General features: G+C 33.1%; 1 protein-coding gene and 2 long non-coding RNA genes across 3 annotated transcripts in view; all 3 read right to left on the bottom strand.

The window, feature by feature from the left end:
* The window catches only part of LOC140062959 (small ribosomal subunit protein uS19), a 254,689-nt gene that overhangs the window by 33,111 nt on the left and 198,769 nt on the right, over positions 1–22,809 (bottom strand). The gene's annotated exons all lie outside the window — the stretch shown is intronic.
* LOC140062748 (uncharacterized) lies at positions 9,900–13,592 on the bottom strand. Its single transcript, XR_011847529.1, has 3 exons — positions 13,222–13,592; positions 12,869–12,988; positions 9,900–10,211 (listed from the first exon to the last, which is right to left on the bottom strand). It is a non-coding gene; the product is annotated as an uncharacterized lncRNA (long non-coding RNA).
* On the bottom strand, positions 14,764–20,865 carry LOC140062878 (uncharacterized). Its single transcript, XR_011847541.1, has 2 exons — positions 20,825–20,865; positions 14,764–17,896 (listed from the first exon to the last, which is right to left on the bottom strand). It is a non-coding gene; the product is annotated as an uncharacterized lncRNA (long non-coding RNA).

Here is a 22,809-nt window from a genome sequence, read left to right as displayed (position 1 = left end):
TATTAATTTAAATACAGTTCCATTGCTCGTGGAGGCCATACAGGTTATTGGTTCTGATGAAATGAGTAGCCTTCTTTGAAATTAAGCCTGTAAAGATAAAAAAAATTCACTATAATATTAATAGTATAATTTGATTCAATATATATATTTACTTTAATCATTGACTATTGTGTGTAGTTTATTTTCTTAAATATGTAATTGAAACAATTTTACAATGCACTTCTAGTAGTCCATAGATACTCCATAGTTACTTGGCTCACTGTCATTTCTAATACTTAAAAAAACAAGCTTCATTATTTGACTTGGGTAATAATAATACAGTAGTATAACTAGGCCACCACAAACAATTAAAATACTAATTTTGTTTGATTGCTTTTATACATTTTGTACAATACTCAATTTAAAATGTTTATAGGCCTATAGGCACTTTACAGGTGGGCTAATAGCATCTAGAGTAGTCATAGTACTCAAGACCGGTAAGCATTGAGGAATGTTGGCTCTGTGTTTTTGCCTTGTGAATTCTTTTCACTATACAATATCTAACCAACAAACTTCAGGGTACAGTAGGTTTTTCACGCTGCTGCTCTAGCCCGCTACGTCCCATTAGGACTACTCAATCAGAAGCTAAAGCAAGCAGCAGTTATAGTTCTAAGGACAGACAGTTTTGTGAAAATGGAAACTCCACTATGATTTATTGATTCCAGCTGCTACAGTAGACCCAAAAAACGTCTGTGAAAGAGTCTATTAGGACATGTCATGCTAAAATTACAAATCCCTAAGCATTTCTGATATATTCACTGTCAGATATTCATTGAATTATTATCGAAACAGTCCATTAAAGTTTGTGTTTGTAATAGGATACTTCACAATTGAAATATCTAGGGTGATGAAGTGACTCCCAGATTTGACCTTAGCAATAAAATTAACTAAAGTGACAGAAATTGAGTATTCACTTCTGTAACAAAAAAATAATATTTATTCACATATAAAAAAAGAAAAGAAACCCAAAAACCATTGTCTGACAGACAATTTAAGTATTTGTTGCTTTAGATTACATTTTTTTCAGGTAAAATAACTATTATGTGACAATAAAATGACTCATTCAAAAACATTCGAAATAAAAAATATTTTTCAATAAGCGAGCAGCGTTTTTTGTAAGAAATATTTCTTGTTTATGATGATGCACTTAGTAGTTGATACTTCAGCAAAATGAAACTATACCGCATAATAGGTGTCTCATTTATATTCCATACTACTGTAAATGAAAAAAAACCATTTATTTAATGGCGATAATAAATTAATAATTAATATATAAATAAAAACATACTATTTTAGTCTTACACATTTTTGTTCTGGTTTTTATACAAACAGGGAACAGGCCCACTACTACACTGACTAATTAGACTAAGCTAGCCGCTAGCGTATATATTATTATACTAGGCCTACTATTACTAAGTTAGCCCAACTACATGTTCTAGAGTAATTATATTATCATCCAATATTAATAATACTAATAATATAGATGAGATGGTAATTTATTGTTTATTGAAATATTATTATTGATTCAAATGTTATTTGTCGTAGGCAAATGGTAATTTTTCCTGGCAAAAATCTCTTTACTATAAAATACAAATACAAGTTATTTAATTATATCAACATTTAAGCAAGTACGGTGTAGCACATAGCTTGCACGAAACGAATTTTGCTTATAAGGTGTTAAACTTACCAATGACTGTTAACGTTGTTGCGCCGTGCCACAGGGCTGGGGAATTGTATATCTATTTACTACTACATTAAAGGATCCCAGTGGAAATAAGCTAATAAGCTGTTTGGGCTATCCTGGAAAATCTTTTATAAATGTTTTATTTGTAATGTCAGTAATTAATGTTATCACTTATGTATTTTTTATGATGATTTTCCTAATAAATACAAATCAAATCAAATCACTGCATGTCAGACGATCGACATAATAATAAGTATCATAAAATCAAACTGTTTCCCATGTTGGTAGGCAATTATTAGTATTACCGCTTTGATGTTTAGTCGTAACACGCTACGTTTTATTTTAAGGAGAATCCCCGGTGTGTCACGGTCAACAAATCACGTGCTGAAGAATAACAGGGCACAGGAGGTTTTCTCGTTTCATCTTCTACCAAATTTATCCGACCATTGACGTTTATTATATTAAAATGATTACATTTAAACAATGTTAACATTTAATTAATTAGTATAATATAAAATTATAAACAATCATATTTTCACAACAATTTTGAAAAGCACATCCTCTCCTCCCCACCTGTAATAAAGTAAAGGAAATATATAATTAGCATTAATACTCATCGTCTAAAAATACCCAGACGGTAAAATATAAACAATGGGCATACCTAATTTAAAATCAATCACGAATTATAATGATCACGAAAATGTATTTAGTGCACCAAATACAAAATAGCACGATGCAATAAAACCCAATCGATTAAAAAAAACACGACCGATATGAAAAAAAAAATGGTCCCGATCGTCTGTTCCCCTTTACTACATAATATTAACAATCAATTAAAGTAAGGCGAAATCCGAATATGAAAAAGTTTAGTCTTCATATTTTTGCAGATACTATCCACAATCTGGTACAAGCAACAACCTTATTAAATCTAACATCCTAAACACGGCTTTCATGGTGGAATCAACATTTTGTTGGAACTCTCAGAAAAAAATGTGTGATCCGTAATCGACGCCATGTTATTGTTAAATCGTAAATATTTGTCGCACTAGATTAGGATAAAACTATTTTAAGCTATTTATTTGCTTATTTTTAATTCATTTATATATTATTTTGATTATTTGAAGATATATATATAAGTAACTATTTTATTCAAATAAATAATACTTAGATGAACGAATACAATTTTAAATTGGTCAAAACCAGTAGAACAAATTTAATTTACGGACATTTGAATGTACAGTTTTTCTCTTTATACCACACATTTTTTTGGGTCAAACTTTGTGTTATAACTTTTAAAATATTATTAAACTAATTATCATGAGGATTTTTTTAGTCTTAAGAGATCGGAACAGGATTGAACGATAGGATTTTTACCCGAAGACCTAATACTAAAGACTATAAAACTCATCTACTTCAATACGGTAGTTGTTATTTGATTCTCTTAACCAGTTGTATTCACCCGATTGAAAACGGAATTCATTCTAACTCTAAAAAAAAAAATACAATCCATACCGTACAATGTCACTTTCCGCCAAAAGTGCACTCCGAAAACTTTTTTTTAAATAGCTTTTCAGTTGTTGATGTGCTTGTATAAAGTACCATCAAGTACTCTCAATGTAAAGTGTTTATATATGTTGGATGTTAAAAAATCCACTTTTGATCTAGGTATTATATAATAAATAATCTATTTAATTTAAATCTGTATCTCTTGTCTGACAGCTCAAAATTGCATGAATTCACTGTTCATTCAAAGTTAAATTTACACAAAAATGGTCGTTAACTGTTTTCAGTCAATTTAAAAATGTGATTTTCGTGTTTGACGTCACTTACACCAATGACATCCAACAAAGAAAAGTCTAATCATTAGTGAAAACATTTTACTGTGGTTTCGATTAGTATTGAGACAGCTTGACGAAACTGTCTTGATACTGATTTACAATAAATGAATTATTAGTCCATGGGCCAGACATTTTTTCGGTATCAAATTGATGGCAAATGCTACCATACATTTTCGGAAAGCCTAAAATGTCTAATTTTCAGAAATCCATGATAGCAATGCCAATTGTACAGCTTAATAGTCATTTTTTTAGGATTATATAACACTGTCTACGGAAAATATGCAACACAAAATTTTGGGGTAGGGGTAACACTTTTGCTAATAACTCTGGATTTAATGAACAGATTTGCATTTTCTTGGTATCAATATGTAGTGTATAGATTGCTTAAGTGTAATATATTTTTCTAAGTAAATTCAACAATTATTAACGCCATTATAGGTCATTTCTAATATTAACTTATAACTTTCAGTTTTTAACAAAAACTAATGTTTTCTTAAACCTATAGACACAATAAATAAGAAAATTGAAGTTAACATTTTTTCAAAATAGAATATGCTGTTCATTATAAAGAACATTTTTCGTCATTAGTAATTTGTGACAATTATGGGGTAGGGGGTAACATTTTTGCAAATAACTTAAGATTTAGTGAACAGATTTACATTTTCTTGTTATCAGTATGTAGTGTATTGATTTCTTTATTTTAATATATTTGTAATATGCTTTAAAAAATGAATCCAATATCTATTGATGTCTTTAGAGGTCAAAAATGCAATTTCTTCTAAATTAACTTATAAATTTCAATTTTAAACACAAAAATACAAGATATCTTATGCAAACTAATGTTTTCTTAAACCAATAGACACAATAAATAAGAAAGTTACATTTTTATTAATAAATTTGTATTTAGTGATCACATTTGCATATTTTTGGTATTAATATGTACTGTGTAGGTTGCTTAATTGATATATTCATTGTGAAAAAATAAAACGTAACATATATTGACATCTTTGTAGGTCAAATGGTCATTGAACATTTAAAGAAATGCAATTTCGTCCAAATGTAACCTTAATAAAGTTTCAATATTTAACGCAAAAATACATCAAATCTAACTTTTGTATATATCTGTTATATATCTATAAGTCTAACCATTGTTTGCAGGTTACTCTTTACACTCTGCTTACCCTATCAAAGCAAGGGTAACAATTGAAGCGTTATATCACTGATAAAACACTTTGCGGAATTTCCAAATTTATTTATTATTATTTTTCTATATAATATAATAATAACAAATTTCAACAAAGAACGAACATTTTTTTGGCTTTCCTAAATTACATGTTACTATAATAATACTAAATATTTTGTTTTAATTTTTCTTTAAACCAAAACAACGTAATTTATTACTCTTAGTGACTTAAACTGATTTAGTCCAGTAAAGATAAGTCAAAGATAGTGTGAATTGCAACATAAGGAAGGAAGTGGCTTAATTAGCATAAATTAAAAATGGCCGCTTACTTTACCATTTTGAAGCTCCGTATCTCCTTAATGGTTGATTTTAGACCACTTAAGTGCATTGCGAGTAGATATAAATGTGATATTAAACTTTCCGATTAGCATATTTAAATTACCATATAATGTACCTGTGATGTCATAAGATAGTTATGACGTCATATTGTGTCACAATAATGCTCAATTAGCATTATATTCTAAGCGAAAAATATAAAAGCCGTAGGAAAGTAGTACTTTAGTAAAACTTCCAGGTTAAGATCATGGGTATCTGAAGTTATTCGACCACCCTTCACAGCATGCATTAGAACATTCCAGTTAATTTTCTGCAACTGCATTTTTTTATAACTACAATCTCATATATATTTAAAGAAAAGAGATTATTAAGTCTGTAATGAGTCTGGGGTTTAAAAATTCGACCCCATCCTAAATATCAGAGTTTCCTATCCAAAGTACATACATAGAAAATGTAATAGTTGGTGCCGTCAAAATACTTCCATCATACATGTAGGCACAGCATGTTAATTTTGGACTGAACAGTTCTTGCTTCGAATATAATTCGCCCTTCTCTTTCTTTGCAAGTGCAGAGCGTTACAAAGATGTTGCAAATTTGCTCCTTAAGATGTTTTCTTTAACTACTGATTATTCCACTACTGTTTGCTTCTTCTGTCTTAAAACGCAATCGTTTTTTATTAATGAAGGGAAAGTATGACATTTATCATTTAATTTTTAATTTTGGATGGGGAATTGAGATGAGTTTGTGGGTTGGGTTTGAATAGCCTGACCAACAGACAATGGCCTCGTTACAATATTTTTTATTTAAAGATATGAGGTTCTAAAAGATGCAGTTGTAGGAAACACAAAACAAGTAAGTTGTGTGCAAATCAGTTGCGGAATTACAGTTGATGATCACAACCTTTTATAACTGTTCTGTAGAATTAATGGTTTTATGAGATTTTGTAAATAAGGATCATACTTAAGGATAAATTTCAATAGATTTTACATTTTCCCTATAGGATATGTCATTTGAACAGTATTGTGACATTTTATGACATCACATTTACCATATTATGTCATAGTATTTCCGAGATTGTCAGTATTTTTTTTATATTTAACAACATTTATTCAACATTTAACAGTTTTATGGGTTAGATACACAGAAGCCAAAGTGGCTTGTCTTTGTAGTCTAAACATAAAACATAGACGGACGCATTACATAACAACAACAAAAATGACATTTTGAGACAGAAAAAGAAAAAAACAAAGTGAGATTAAGCAAAATACTTACAACTCCATTGTGCAGTAGCAATAGTAGCTAGCAATATGTTTCAAATATCATCTTTTTAATATTGTACTTTAATATAGGGAGCAAGGTCATGTGATTTTGTTCTAGAGTAGACTGGAGTTTATTCCAGTAAGATGGTCCTTCAATGAAAATTGATCTTTTATTTATTTCTAGTCTACTGTGTGGAATGTATATCTTATTTGCGTTTCTTAATGTCTTTTAAGCGATCAGTTTTAGGGTTTAAATCAATCAAGTTGTTTATAGAGATGGGAAGTTCTTGGAGATGATATTTGAACATAAAGCATGCAATTTGAATTTTATATATATCGTATATATTTAACATTTTTAAACTTTGTAATAGTGGTTTGGAGGCTGTTCTCATCGGTGAGTTTGTAATCATTCTAGCTATACGTTTTTGTAATTTATGTATTTTTTCTAAGTTTGTTGGATATTCATTTCCCCATATTATATTGCAGTAATAGAGGTGTGGTAGGCTAAAACGCATAGGTACGTCATATAGTAATTTAAATGCTAATTGAAACTTTTAATATCACATTTATATCTACTCTTAATGCACATAGGTGCAAAATGGTATAGTAAATAGCGGCCATTTTACATTTATGCTAATTAACCCCCTTATTGAAGTCCGATTTTGGTAAACTTTGGATATCATGTTCATTTCAACAGGAAAATGTTTTGTTTTCCTGCAGTTTCTACATTTATTAGAATAGGATAATGTCATTTAAGTAGTTATAACATAATATATGACGTCACAACTACCTTATGAAGTCATAGTTACGTCATATGGTAATTTAAATGTGCTCATTGGGAAGTTCAATATCAGATTTATATCTACTCGCAATGCACTTAGGTGGTCTAAATTTAACCGTTAAGGAGATACGGAGCTTCAAAATGGTATAGTAAATAGCGGCCATTTTGAATGTATACTAATTAACCCACTTCCTAGTGTCCGATTTTGGTAAACTTTGGGAATGATGTTTATTTCAACAAGGAGAATGTTAAGAAACTTGTCTTCCTGCAGTTTGTAAATTGTTCGCATAATATAATGTCATTTAAGCAGTTATAACACTACCATATGACGTCATAGGTACGTTATATGGGAATTTAAATATGCTAATTAGAATGTTTAATATAATATCTACCCGTAATGCACTTAGGTGGTTTAAATCCAACCGTTAAGGAGATACAGGCCTTTAAAATAGCAAATGGCGGCCATTTTGAATTTATGCTAATTAATCCACTTCCCGATGTTCTGTTGCAATTTGTTCTAGGTTCAACCATATTTTCACTGGACTATTTGGTCTGTAATGGGTTTATTTACCTTGATATTAATACTTATAACGCCGTAGTGTGTGTATATCCCTGTAAAGTTCTATCACTTCATTCTTGTCTACTACTGTATATGGGGCAAACTTACAGACAGTTTTATGACGCTGTACTTCCGCTGGCAGTGAATTTCATCTTCTATTAAACTTAAATTACAAAATTTACGTAAACGGCCTTGAAGTGGAATTTTGTTCCATCTACCCTTTTCAACTTGGAGATCTAGAACTCCTAAACGAAATTTTGTCTTTTACGTTTCCTATCTGTAATATTTAATAAATGATACCATAATTCAATCTCTAATTAATTAATTTGTTTTTCAACTTTCTGATCGTACCAGACTTAACCGTAGCCAGTGGAACAAAGCAGATCTTTCACTTGTTTAACCAAACACTGTTCATTTCTATTAGTTTTTCTTAGTTGAAACGTATAATTATTTAAAAAGAAATCTATTTTTATCCATTTCAATGATACATAAAGCGAATAATAGAAATAAAGCACTTAATTTGTAAGGATAGACTCCAATAGGGTTGGTGAAATTCAGTCCAAAATACGCAGAATTTTTTCCAAAATACGTCAAGTTAAGGGCGCTATACTAATCCAAAATACGCGAGTCTTTCCAAAATACGTCGACTTGAGGGCGCTATTCATTTTCCAAAATACGCGAATTGTCCAAAATACGTCAACCTGAGGGCGCTATTCATTTTCCAAAATACGCGATTTGTCCAAAATACGTCAATTTGGGACCGCTAGTAATTTTCCAAAATACGTCAACTTGAGGGCGCTAATTATTTGCATAAATACGCAATTTCTCCAATATAATTGTTGTGGCACTTGTTCCAAAATACTTCAACTTGAGGCTACTATTAATTTTCTAAATTAGGAAAATTATCCAACTTAAAACAAGTTTTGTAGCGCTATTAATTTTCTACAAAAAGAAAGTTATCCGACATACCCTCCAACTTGAAGGCACAGTTTTCCAAAATACGCGAATTTTCCAAAAAAAATCTTCGAAACTTCAAAACGCGAGGCTGTTTTCAAAAATACTATAAAATTACATTTAGATCTCTCTCGCTTAAAGATGTATTGTCCCCCTGAAAAAAATTTTTTTTTCGATATTTTTGTTGAATAGGCCATTTTAATTGCACATAAAAGTTATTCACTTTGACCTCAATTTGGATTGAAAAAAATAATTTTTTACACGGGAAAATCGCAATTTAATGCAAAAATTAACCAACCGGAAGCTATTTGTCTGGAAGACAAATGTGTTCCGGTTTAATTTAACCCTTGACCTGAGTTAGCTCATAAATATTCATATTGTATGGATACATCGTGTGGATGATGACGCTTTCCAAATCAACAGCCAACAACGATAGCAATGCCATGCGTGCGAGAGAGTCGAGTAGTGATGCGAGACGAATCTTGAAGAAAACACGAAAACTATAGCTAGCAGAATGCTAAGTTAGAATTACAGTTGGTAACTTTGATGTTGAATCTTATTCATTTAGGTGAGTTTTTGTTTCGCTAACAGGAGAGGCCTAGCTAGGCCCGAATTTGCTGCTACTGTACTACTAGTCTACTACTACTAGCACTGACAGTCTCGAGTAGCCTAACTGCTGCCTACTTCTGTCTCTAGAAGTAGAGTGTAGTAGGCCTAGGCAGTACACTGCTAGCTAGGGCTACAGTAGACCACCACCAGAAGGGATGTATTTTTGTTTTAATCACGATGAATTGGTTTAATTTTTAAAGATTTCAACTATCTATTCGGCAGTGAAAATTTAAAAAAAAAGAAAATCTAAATATTGTTTTGGATGTTTTACTGATGCAATATTTAAAAAATATTTACTGTATCAAATGCAATAGGTTCAAATAAACATTCCGCAAATAAACATTTTATGCAGATATTTTGACACAAATTTCTTTTTTTTTTTAGGTTGATTGATTGAACAATAAGACCAAGTAGTGAGAAACATAACATGTATCGTACAGTGGCAACATTCACAATTTATTGAAACGTTTCTTACTATTAAAATGACACTTTGTAATGGATGTTAGCGATCTTAGAAGACTATAGCTGTCGTAATTACTGCCACAATCAACACATTGATAATTAGTAGACAAATTGACACAAAAAACAATACAGTGATTCAATAAGATATACTGTATATATATATTTTATTAACTACTTTTGCACTGTAATATTTACAGTAAAATTATGAAGTGTAAGTAAATTTGAAGAATTTATCCTGTGTACTGTTGTAGTAGTTCTTTTTTATTTATTGAATGTTATGTTTACAAAATAATATACTGTACATATAATACAAAAAAAATTATACAATATTTTACAAGCTGGACAAGAACATATTGGCCGAATGCAGCAGGATAGTCAGAAATATTTTTCCTGCAATATCCAATCATATTCCAATACCGAGTCTATCATTGTTGTCTTTGGGTGACCTCTGTTCCAGTCTTCATCAGCTCAACGTCTTTAAAAAAAGTAAAAGCAAAGTATGAAAATCTGGAAAAAATAGAATGAAACGATGTTTAAACAATATCGTAATTTGCTCATTACTATAATTCGCTCTTCAAAATCTGATTACTTTCTTAAGCTCTTCACCAAACATCAACACAATATTAAAAAAACTTGGTCTACAATTAGAAATGTACTTCATACTACTCCCAGCAAAAGCAACAATGTAAAACGTATTAATTGTAATGGTACCTTAACTAGCGATCCAAAGATTATTGCTAATAGCTTCAATGACTTTTTTGTTGACATTGGACCCACACTTGCCAGTAAAATTCCACATGATCGCAATATTAGTATTACTGACTATTTACCCAATTCCGTTGCGCAGTCTCTATTTATAAACCCAGTTGATGAAAATGAAATTCTCAAAATTATTTCCTCATTTGGCAACAACAAAGCTCCTGGTTTAGATGGATTTAATACTTTTGTTATTAAACAATCTGCATATTTTATTTTCAAACCCCTTTGTCATATCTTTAATTCTTCGATTTCATGCGGTATTTTTCCAGACAAATTAAAGCGCGCTATTGTAACTCCCGTCTTTAAATCCGGTAACACCTCTGAAATCAGCAACTACCGCCCTATTTCTATTCTCTCTATTTTTTCGAAATTATTTGAACGCATTATATATGATCGAACTTATTCCTTTCTTCAAAAGAATAATGTCCTCTTTCAGCATCAGTTTGGATTTAGAAAATGCTACTCCACCTCAATGGCACTTATTGAGCTGACTAACTATATTTTAGATGCTTTTGAAGAAAATAAATTATCCATGGAAATTTTGATTGATTTATCGAAAGCTTTTGACACCATTGACCACAACATCTTGTTATCTAAGCTTTCTCACTATGGCGTTAGAGGGATTGCACTTGATTTATTCAAGAGCTATCTTCTTGACCGCACTCAGTGCACAAAATTCAATAATAATACATCGGATTTCCGGTCCATCTCGTGTGGCGTTCCACAAGGGTCATTGCTTGGCCCTCTATTATTCATAATTTATATTAATGATTTTTATAATTCCTCCATTCTCTCGTCTTTCTTATATGCTGATGACACCACTATTTTATATTCGCATAGTGACATTAATACACTATTTGATGTTGTTAACAACGAACTTAAGTCTGTTTTAAAATATTTTTCAGCTAATAAACTTTCGGTAAACTTTAAAAAATGCAGTGCTATTATTTTTCACAGTCCTAACAAATCCTTCATTCTTGGAAATAACTTAATTTTGTTAAATAATATTAATATTCCGCTCACTGATACCGTCCAGTTTCTTGGAGTTTTCCTTGACTCTAAATTAACATGGAAATGTCATATTGATTCGGTTGCTTCGAAGGTTTCAAAAAATATAGGAATTATCTATAGGCTTTCTCACTATATCCCTTTAACAATTTTGCGTTTATTATATTGCTCTCTTATTTTGCCCTACCTAAATTATTGCAATATTGTTTGGGCTAATAATTACAAGACATCTATTGATAGACTTATTATTTTACAAAAAAAGGCCATTAGGCTTATTACCCATTCGAATCGTCTTTCTCATACTTCCCCTATTTTTTCCGTACATAATTTTCTTAAATTAGCTGATATCAATCTTTTTCAACAAATGTCATTTATTTATGACTCTTTGACAGCTGATTCTCCTTCATCTCATCTCTTCAAATTTAATCACGAAGTTCATAATTATAATACTCGTATTGCACAAGACCTACATTTGCCAAAACCAAGACTCACTGCCTTTAAACATTCAATCAGATATACTGGTCCCATGAATTGGAATAAAATTCCTTTTCAAATTAAACATTCGGCTACTAAATTTTTATTTAATAAAACATTCAAATCTTTCCTCATTTCTAAATATTAATGTTTTCCCCTGGTGATGTGTGTTCGGGTGTGTCTGTGCATGTTCTGTTTGTTGATGTCTGTTTGTGTTGTGATTCGTGTCCTGTAAGTTTGTTCTGTACCTATGTGTTTGTCGTTCTGTCTAACTTATTTATTACTTCATTGTGTGGGCTTCCACATCACAGGCTTGCCTTTCGTGGATTGCCATCTTTTTTTCCACATGTTGCAGTTCTTTTTATATAAGGTATTATTTGATGTTATCAATATATTAAAAAAATAAAATAATTTATTTATTTATATATATTTACACAGTGCTATGCAACACAATTGATTTGTATATATGTATGTGTGTGTGTGTATGTATATAGCTCTGATAACTTTTCTGGCTGTCTACTTTATCGTTTTGATTTAGTTTTTCGCTTTTTTTGTATCTCCATTGAGATCCAGCCACTGATACCCACAGCATTGTCATTTTTTTCAGTTATTTGCCTTTGGTTTAGAACTAATGTTCTTTGCCTGTCGTGTTTATATATTATATTAATGAAATGTATTATTTGTAACTCGTACTTACTTTTTTTAATACCTTATTCATTTGTTTTATTATTGAATGAAAGAAAGAAAATAAATGTTTACGTTGAGTTGAGTTGAGTAGATCATGCATATTTAGTGCAAAATTGGGCTAGTGAAATTGCTTACTTTGACATAGTCAAATAAGTATACTACCTTTCTATGGTAATTAAAACACATTACTTATAATGTTATAACTTATAAAAATAGAAAATAAATATTTGACTTACTACAGTACAGAGAACATTTGTTTGTGTTGTAAAATGGCTAAGCTGGCTTTTCCCCTCTGTCTACTTGTACAGTGCTGCTGGAAGGTTCTCAATTTCAGGCTTGTATTGCAACCATTTTCCCTGAAAAATGTTTGTTTTATTTTTATCATAAAAATTAGTTAAACAAGCTTCAACTGTAAATATATATGGTACAGCAAGCTGGCTGTATTTTCGGAATGTAGCTAAGATTAAGTAGCTAACATAATACACCACACCCCTACCATAATAATGGTATAGTCCATATAAGTCGAGGTGGCCGAAAACGGCACCTGATCCTATTATTATATTTAAAATAACCGTCTAGGCCTACATACCGACAAATTAACAGCTCAGCTTTACATATTTATACGATCAGCCATCCCAGGGAAACCCACAGTCGCGTCGATCTCTGGTGGTGTTGTTGTACCATACAACGTGCATCGTCCATTGTTAGATAGATCAGATCTCTGCTGTGTGGATGCTCATTAACATATCATGCATATGTATGAGTTAGCTCTACCGGCCTAATTTCTGAGCCGATGAGTTCGAAAAAATGGTAAATTTATTTTGATTTTTTTATAAGCGAAATCAATATTTTTTTCGGATTTTTTTTCGGTGGAAGTGAATAACTTTATGTTAACTACAAAACGGTCTATTCAAAATTTGATTTTTTTCATCTTTATTTTTCATTTTTTGGGGGACAATACATCTTTAACCTAACCATTTTGAACTTTAACTAACTGTTTTAACTATGGGTATTTTGCCGACGTTTTCGTGTCAAAAAATAATTACTTTACTTCTTCTAACCAATTATTGATATTATTTTAATTACAATACCATATACCTTTTTATTATTTTTATTATATAAACTAACTATTGTGTTAGAATTCAGATTAGATAACTTGTATTAGACCATAAGTACATTAAATTGAAAGCGATGTTGGTCTGTCGAGCTCGGGAAAAATATCAATTTTGTAGATCACCAAATATATAACACACACCTATGACTATACTTGTACATGCTGTTTTTGTAGCCGGTTTATGCCTCATTTAAACTAGCTACGTCTGGCAATGCAATCGTACATCGTTCAGACATTATTAATGTATATTATAGGCACTGTGTCTATTGACACACATATTTGTTTTTATTCAGTAATAAATGATTACATTGAAAAATAATAATTGGCTACTCTATGACATTTTATTTACAAAAAATTCTGCCTTCCAATAATTTCATTTATAACTAAAATGTACTTGTTTGTTTTATTCTAAGAAATACATTAAATTGTAATTTTACCTTACACTCTCAATGATACATTTGGAAAGGCTCTCGTATTTTGGAAACAAGTTTGCCGCCCTCAAGTTGACGTATTTTGGAAAATTACTAGCAGTCCCAAATTGACGTATTTTGGACAAATCGCGTATTTTGGAAAATGAATAGCGCCCTCAATTTTACGTATTTTGGACAATTCACGTATTTTGGAAAATGAATAACGCCCTCAAGTCGACGTATTTTGGAAAGACTCGCGTATTTTGGATTAGTATAGCGCCCTCAAGTTGACGTATTTTGGAAAAAAATTTGCGTATTTTGGACTGATGTTCACCAACCCGACTCGGATAGTCTGCCTAATTCTGATTTGACAGTCACGCTGGGTGCGCTGTTTCCAATGCCTAAAATAAATCTTAAAAAACGTGTATGTAAATGATCAATTAGTGATAAATTCGAAAAGGCCCATATCCCACTTCCGTAAATTAAAATTGGTTAAACTTTGATGTCAAAAAATGGGGTTCCAAGTTATATAATTATTGTTGAATTTTAAAAAATATGTCTGAAAGTTAACTGTAAGGTGTACAACAAAACAAAAAATACAAACATATTTAAATTGTTTGTAATTTATTGACTGATTGATGATATAAAATGTGTAGGCCTACCATAGATATTAACGTTCAATACTATGTATGTTGTATTAATTATCGTTTTACGCTGTTTTTTATTTGAAGTTTAGCGTATAGTGAGTTGTATATGTATGAATAGTATGGATCTTCGATGAGCTTTGTGTATAGCGACCATTACTATAGCAGTAAATTACACCATTTTTGCTGTATTTACTAACGGTATACCATCTGCCACCCCACCAATACATCAACCGTCGACCACTATACCTAAAACTTACTACATAACTAGTAACGCGTCCTCCGTATTGGATTCGTACATAAAGTCGCCGATTTTTTAAGTAGAACTTACGGGAGCAACGCGATTTTGTAATAAATCTTCCACCAGAGAAAACATAACTAATGCCGTTAGTCGTATATTTACGGACTACACTCCATCTACCGCTATCGAAGTAATATAAAGTGCGTCCACGCCATCTGTAACTTACGCGATATTTTCCAAGTTGTCTACCACAGCGAAACATCAAGTAAAGGCTTGTTCCCTTCCAAGAGAAATAAAATCGAGGACGCCAGTGACCATTAATAACAAATTGTCTTCCATTAAATCTATAACGTGCGCCATATTGACTGTATTTAGACAAAGATTGCCATCTACCGCCGTCAAAATAATATAAGGATTGACCTCGCCATCTATATCTTACGCGGTACTTATTGCGAAGTCTGCCACAGCGAACACGCATGTACAATTTATTCTGTGTGAAGTAGAAATAAAAACCTGGATGCCAGTGTCCACTCACTACATATCGCCTTCCACGGAAAGCATAGCGTGCACCATGTTGATTAAATTTACGAACCATGCACCATCTGCGTCGAATGTATGCAAACAGTCGCCCACTACGCCATCGATAACGGACCCGGTATCTACGGTAAACGCGACCAAGTCTAGTACAACGGTACAATACGTTTCGTTTCCACATATAGTAAGTGTGTTTCCGTACTACTTTGATTGAACGGGACGGTATAGATCGCTTAATAACATATCGACCTCGATATAGGATATACAATATTCGATTGCGTCTGTAACGTCGAACAATGCGCCATCGTCTTTTGTAATAAACATACAATAAGTGGCGACGGTATCTGTATCTAAGACGATATCGTCGAACGTGACGACCATATCGGATCAACAGGTAACAACGGTTTCTGTACCAATATATTCTTCGGTAACATCTCTTAAAACGACGTCTTGTAACGTATCGACCTCTGTAGTACGTATACCATTTCCCATGACGTCTATAACGTCGAACAATGCGCCATCGTCTTCTGTAATAAACATACAATAAGTGGCGACGGTATCTGTATCTAAGACGATATCGTCGAACGTGACGACCACATCGGATCAACAGGTAACAACGGTTTCTGTACCAATATATTCTTCGGTAACATCTCTTAAAACGACGTCTTGTAACGTATCGACCTCTGTAGTACGTATACCATTTCCCATGACGTCTATAACGTCGAACAATGCGCCATCGTCTTCTGTAATAAACATACAATATGTGGCGACGGTATCTGTATCTAAGACGATATCTTCGAACGTGACGACCACATCGGATCAACAGGTAACAACGGTTTTTGCGCCAATATATTCTACGGTAACATCGCCTAAAACGACGTCTTGTAACGTATCGACCTCTGTAGTACGTATACCATTTCCCATGACGTCTATAACGTCGAACAATGCGCCATCGTCTTCTGTAATAAACATACAATATGTGGCGACGGTATCTGTATCTAAGACGATATCGTCGAACGTGACGACCACATCGGATCAACAGGTAACAACGGTTTCCGCGCCAATATATTCTACGGTAACATCGCCTAAAACGACGTCTTGTAACGTATCGACCTCTGTAGTACGTATACCATTTCCCATGACGTCTATAACGTCGAACAATGCGCCATCGTCTTCTGTAATAAACATACAATATGTGACGACGGTATCTGTATCTAAGACGATATCGTCGAACGTGACGACCACATCGGATCAACAGGTAACAACGGTTTTTGCGCCAATATATTCTACGGTAACATCGCCTAAAACGACGTCTGGTAACGTATCGACCTCTGTAGTACGTATACCATTTCCCATGACGTCTATAACGTCGAACAATGCGCCATCGTCTTCTGTAATAAACATACAATATGTGGCGACGGTATCTGTATCTAAGACGATATCGTCGAATGTGACGACCACATCGGATCAACAGGTAACAACGGTTTCTATACCAATAAATTCTACGGTAGCATCTCCTAAAACGACGTCTTATAACGTAACGACCTCTGTAGTACGTATACCATCTTCCATTACGTTTAAATCGTCGAACACAGCGCCATCTTCGCCTGTAATAGATGTATAACTTATGTCGATAGTACCTGTATTTAATGCGGTATCGACGAACGCAACTGCCTCGGTGGACTAACATATAGCAACGATTGTGACGCCAATAAACTCTATATCGTCGATGGTATCGCCTACAACGATGTCGGTAACGCCGTCTTATACATCGACGAACACGCCTATATTGTATTCTGCGTTGACGTCGTCGTCGTTGCCTAACACAGCGACGATAACGTCGATGGTATCGCCTACAGCGACGTCTTCTGGAACGATTACGCCGTCTTATACATCGACGAACGCGTCTATATCGTCTTCTGCAACGGCGTCGTCGTCGGCAAATCGAGCGACGATATTGTCGACGGTATCGCCTACAACGCCGTCTTCTGCAACGGTAACGTCGTCTTATAGAGCGCCGACAACGTCTATGTCGTCTTTTGCAATGGCGACAACGTCGTCTTACACAACGACGGTGTCGCCTACGACATCGACGTACTCTCCTCCGTCTACGACAACGTAATTTTACTCTGTCTGTCTCATCTGATGTGATAGCACTTAGAGGGCTAACACTCGATAGGTCTGCTTTCACATCCAAGTTTACATCAGGCCTTGAAACTGCCTTGATTGTATTTTCGTCGTTTTTTATAGTTCTTGAATCTCCTTTCACAGCTACCAGGAACAAAATAGAAAGTAGAGCAACTCGAATACACCACATGGTTCTGTAATCATTAAAAGTAAAATACAAAAGTTAAAATAAGTTAACATCTTTAACGAGCGTGGTTCATCACGCTTAAGTACAAGGTCCATAAAGAATAGAACCTAAATCTATATGTATAAAAGGCAAACACAAAAAGTTTGTCCTCTATGCACGCCGTGGTACAATCTCTGTTGTTGTAAATTGTGCACTCAAAATCAATCTTGCAACGGACATGGTCATGGTCTATATAAACAGTTCGTAAACCAAATATAAATTGAATGATGACTGATATTTTTAAAATTACCTGAGATATCAGAGAGGTGAGTCGATAGGTAGGCACAATTTTTAAGTAAAAGAAAAGCCACGTGGTCTTGGATTACTTCAGTTTACTTCCATTTGTAATAATAAACATCTATACGATGCTTTATGTAGGCTATATAACTATATTGCTATATCTTTCTATTTGAAGTTTAGGCCCTACGTTTAGCCTACAGTATTCGTTTTCTTTCAATCGTACATCTGTTATACCACCTGTATTTTGACAACGGGAATGCGAATTATTCGTTTATGTAAGGCGATTATTACTATAAACTTATAATGCTACCACGTTTTAACTTGGGCATACTCAAGCCCTGAACGTCCCAAACAATTTCATGTTATACCCGAGGTTTGAACGTAGTATTCATTCATTATTGTACAAATCCGCCGGATAATTACCAGCCTATAGTTGGTACAGAATCGTAATTATAATTATAATTTGTTTACTCTGGATTTCATAAGTTGTACAATCAAAAAGTATGTAAATGTATTTTAATTTTACTTTGAAGTGCTTACATCATGCACTTTATATGCCGGCTACTGTACATACAATCTGTCCCATTGTATCATCGTATTCGGGATTGTCAACGTTCGACCACCTGAGTCTGCTAATTTACAGTGTATTGATTATTATAGTAACGTAATTGTTATAACGCGTTACACGCCTTAACATTTTGTGCCCATATAGTTGTATATTAGTTTTCGATTTTTGTCTCTCCAATCCAAGTAGTAAACTTTTGTAATGAAAGTTCTATAGTTAAATAAGTGGTAATGTATATTATACAAGCTCATGGAGTAATTTATAATTCTTCCATAAGCTTCCTAATTACATGTAAAGATAATAAAAGCTTCTAATGTTTTATTTTATTTATTTTGTGTATTAACATTGTATTTCAGTAATAAACATTTGTTTGTACTGTATGGTAATCATTAACTTAAATAATAATTAATTATTTGCATATCTACGGACATATCATTATTTCAAATTCTTTTCAATATTATGTTCTAGCAATACTTTCGAATTCGTAAATAACAGAGTGGACCTAAAACTTGCAAGTGTGTTTAAAATATAGTGCAAAATGGTCTGTATTTATTTTTGTTTCTGACCGCATACATTGCGTACTTACAATAAGCATTTAGCCTACCTGTACCAGACGTATGTTATGTTAAATATTCTTTCAATCCTTTGTATATCAATGAATTTAAAACGTAGAAAATGACTTCAATTGCGACGCTTTCATATAATTGACATACGTTTGATGACAAGTTTTCTGAGCGTGGTTGAAATCTGTTAATCAGTAGGGCTCACACCCGTAGAAGACGGGTACTAATTCTAGTAAATAATAACGTAAATCTTCTAATAGCAATACTCTAATAGTAAACCCTTTATAATAGTAACCCACCTTATACGTAGTCAAGCTATAATATTAATCAACTACTCTAATAGTAACCCATGAGGGTTACTATTAAAGTCAGAAAAACTATTGACAAAATGACACTAAAATCAACATTTCTGTTGATTTTAACACGATGTATTCCTTAAAATAGGCATTTTTTCACAATGTGATTGTGTCGATGATCCTTATTTGTACGTACTCCAGCTTAGTATGCCTCAATTATTGTTTTAGTTCAAAATAAGGATATTTTAATACAACCCTTGACAGTTCATCAATCAATATTTTTCGATTTGTTTTCGGTCACAAGTAGCGACAATAATCTTTTCCCCATTACTTCCACTGTACTTTTATGAGTATCATTTAATTTTTAGAATCCAGCAAGAATTCTTGACAATTCAATTGAGGCATGTCCAACAAACCTCTTCATGATTTTCTTTGTAGGCACCTAAGGCATTCTTGTCGCTGTATTGATTTAATACTAGTAAAAAGATAATATTTTTGCACATATGGCGTTTCATACGTATACTACTTGTACTACTTGGATATTTTCAGAAAAAAATCCGAATAAATAAAAAATAAATAAAAAAGACAGTGAATACAGACTTGGGGCAAGTCTAGTCATACAATAGTGTTTCGTCTCTATCATCATTATACCAGTGTAGCCATTCACCTGTGATTGGTTTCCAGACTTGTTTATACACTTGTGGCCCCTGATGTTAATCAAAAATGTAGTTTTATACACATCATCTACAGTACACTAGCTTCCGCCATAATTTATGTTTAACGTTGATAAAATAAAGCTAGATTTCAACCAAATTTGTTTATTTATACTGTTTTATTATTTTGCTATGAATTGCTGATCGGAAAAGTTAGGGTTACAATTAGAAGATTTACGGTATACAATGAAAAGACAATTACTGTACGTTGATAAGAGAACGAATACAAGTTCACTGACAATAAATTGCAATAAATAGCAGTCATGAGTGTATTTGACTTCCACTTCCGTTGGCACTGTAGTTGTATTAGTTGATTGATTTTTTTTAATGAATGTGTATGAACAGAATATCGTAATTAGTCAAAGCCATCTGATTTTACTAATTATAATAATAATAATAATAATATTTATTCGGCTAAAGTTCTTAAAAGTACGTTTTACATTTCATCTTGCCAGGGACAAGCATGAGCCCAAACAGAAAACTGCTCTTACTCCATCAAAAATATGATGTAATACTTACCTGAATCGTCTCTCTGCATCCAGTATTTAATGAATTTCCAACACAGCAATTGATCTTGATTCTGTGTTTTTCATTTTTATAGCTTTTCAGGAGTTGTTGGGCTGTTGGAATACAATATGCTGGTGCCACCACCAGAATGTTAAAGTACCATACAAAGTACCCTCAATGATGTTTATATTTAGGATTTGATTCAAGTAGTTTTTTTTATAAAGTAAAACATGTTGTCGCTGTCAATTATTGACGTGGTACTATTTTATGAGTTACTTTAATATGATACTCTAGGGTAGGTAATTGTGTAGGCTCGGTATTAAAATAGTGAGTATTTACAATGTTGTTAATTCGTGTATTAGTATTTTTATATAACACCTAAATAAATTCGTGGGTCACATGGCGTGCAATAGTACGCACATTTTATACGATCGTTTAATAATACTTTTAAACATTTTTGTGTACGGAAAAAAAAACGTTTCGTGAATTAAAAAAATCTAGTGTACAAATTACTGTGAAATACAACAGCGCCACCTGTTGTCTTGGCTCTGTTTTGTTTGTAAACACCAATATGCAGCAGCAGATTTTTGTGTACGATTTGGAGATATATATGTACTAACCTAATTTCATTCAAAAAGGCATTTAAATTATCGTTTTTAGGATTTTGATTAATTAATGGGAACATCCCTACAAGACGTGGAATCGATGAAAAAAACATAATTAGCCTATATATAGACCGGCAGCCCAGAGACATTTGGTTAGATGAGCTAGGTACCAATATCTGACTATTTGAGTGTGTTGGGGGTCACTTGAAGTGAATGAAAATGGGAGTCTGCCGGGTACCCCCTGCTGCGTCTAGACCGGGGGGACCCCGAAACGTGCTAAAAAATCGGCACAGGTTAGATGAGAGAGATACCACCTAATTTTACCACCATGGGATGCCCATTGGCATCCTTATAACAGTATCACAAACGACAGACTTTTTCTCTGCTGCAAAAGGCCCGCCAGACCCCCCGAGGGAGGGCCTAAAATGGGGTTAGCATAGATGAGTGAGGTACCACTCAAAATCAATTCCAAACGATCAAGTTGTGTTCATACAATACTAAATGGATAACAACAGACTAATTGTCTGCTGCACCGCAAGTGCCAGACACCCTGAAGTTAGACTAGAGGCCCCCCTTCCCCCAACTAACCCAGCTTAGATATTGTAGATACCACCAGCAACCAATGTTATATGATTTAGCACATTGTAAGCAATACCAAATGACCTATTACAGACTATCTGAACACTGCCCTGGCCCTGGCAGACCTCTCTAAAGTTAGACTAGAGACCCCTCTTTCCCCAACTAGCCCAGCTTAGATATTGTAGATACCACCAGCAACCAATGTTATATGATTTAGCACATTGTAAGCAATCACCAAATGACCTATTACAAACTATCTGTACACTGCCTTGGCCCTGGCAGACCCCTCTAAAGTTCGACTAGAGACTCCATTCCCCCAACTGGCCTAGCTTAGACATTGTAGATACCACCAGCAACCAATGTTTTAATTATGATTTAGCACATTGTAAGCAATACCAAATGACCTATAACAGACTATCTGTACACTGCCTTGGCACTGGCAGACCCCTCTAAAGTTCCCCCATTTACCCCAAGTATATAGCCTACATGTACCTTAGATATTGTAGATACCAATAAATTTTAACTTTAATCGAACTAACACAAAACAATTGAAAATATATCACATCAATGACGATAAAATGACCATTACCATTTTAAAGGGAAAAATAGTTTAAGAGTTTCACTTCAAACTTATATAAGCCAAATATAAACAAGTACAGATTCGAGTAAATTTAGCATTCCTGCTAGAATTGTGAGGATCTGAAATTCCTTGCCTTTGAATGTCAAAGATACATTCGTCTGTAACTCTTGCAACCTATTTTAAGAGAAAGCTTAGTAATCACCTTAATCAAATTCAGGATTGTAGTAACTTAA

Source organism: Antedon mediterranea, chromosome 11 (assembly GCF_964355755.1).
Source record: "Antedon mediterranea chromosome 11, ecAntMedi1.1, whole genome shotgun sequence".
Classification (NCBI taxonomy): domain Eukaryota; kingdom Metazoa; phylum Echinodermata; class Crinoidea; order Comatulida; family Antedonidae; genus Antedon; species Antedon mediterranea.
Note: the sequence above shows the minus strand (reverse complement) of the source record. Positions and strands in the feature narration are given on the sequence as shown.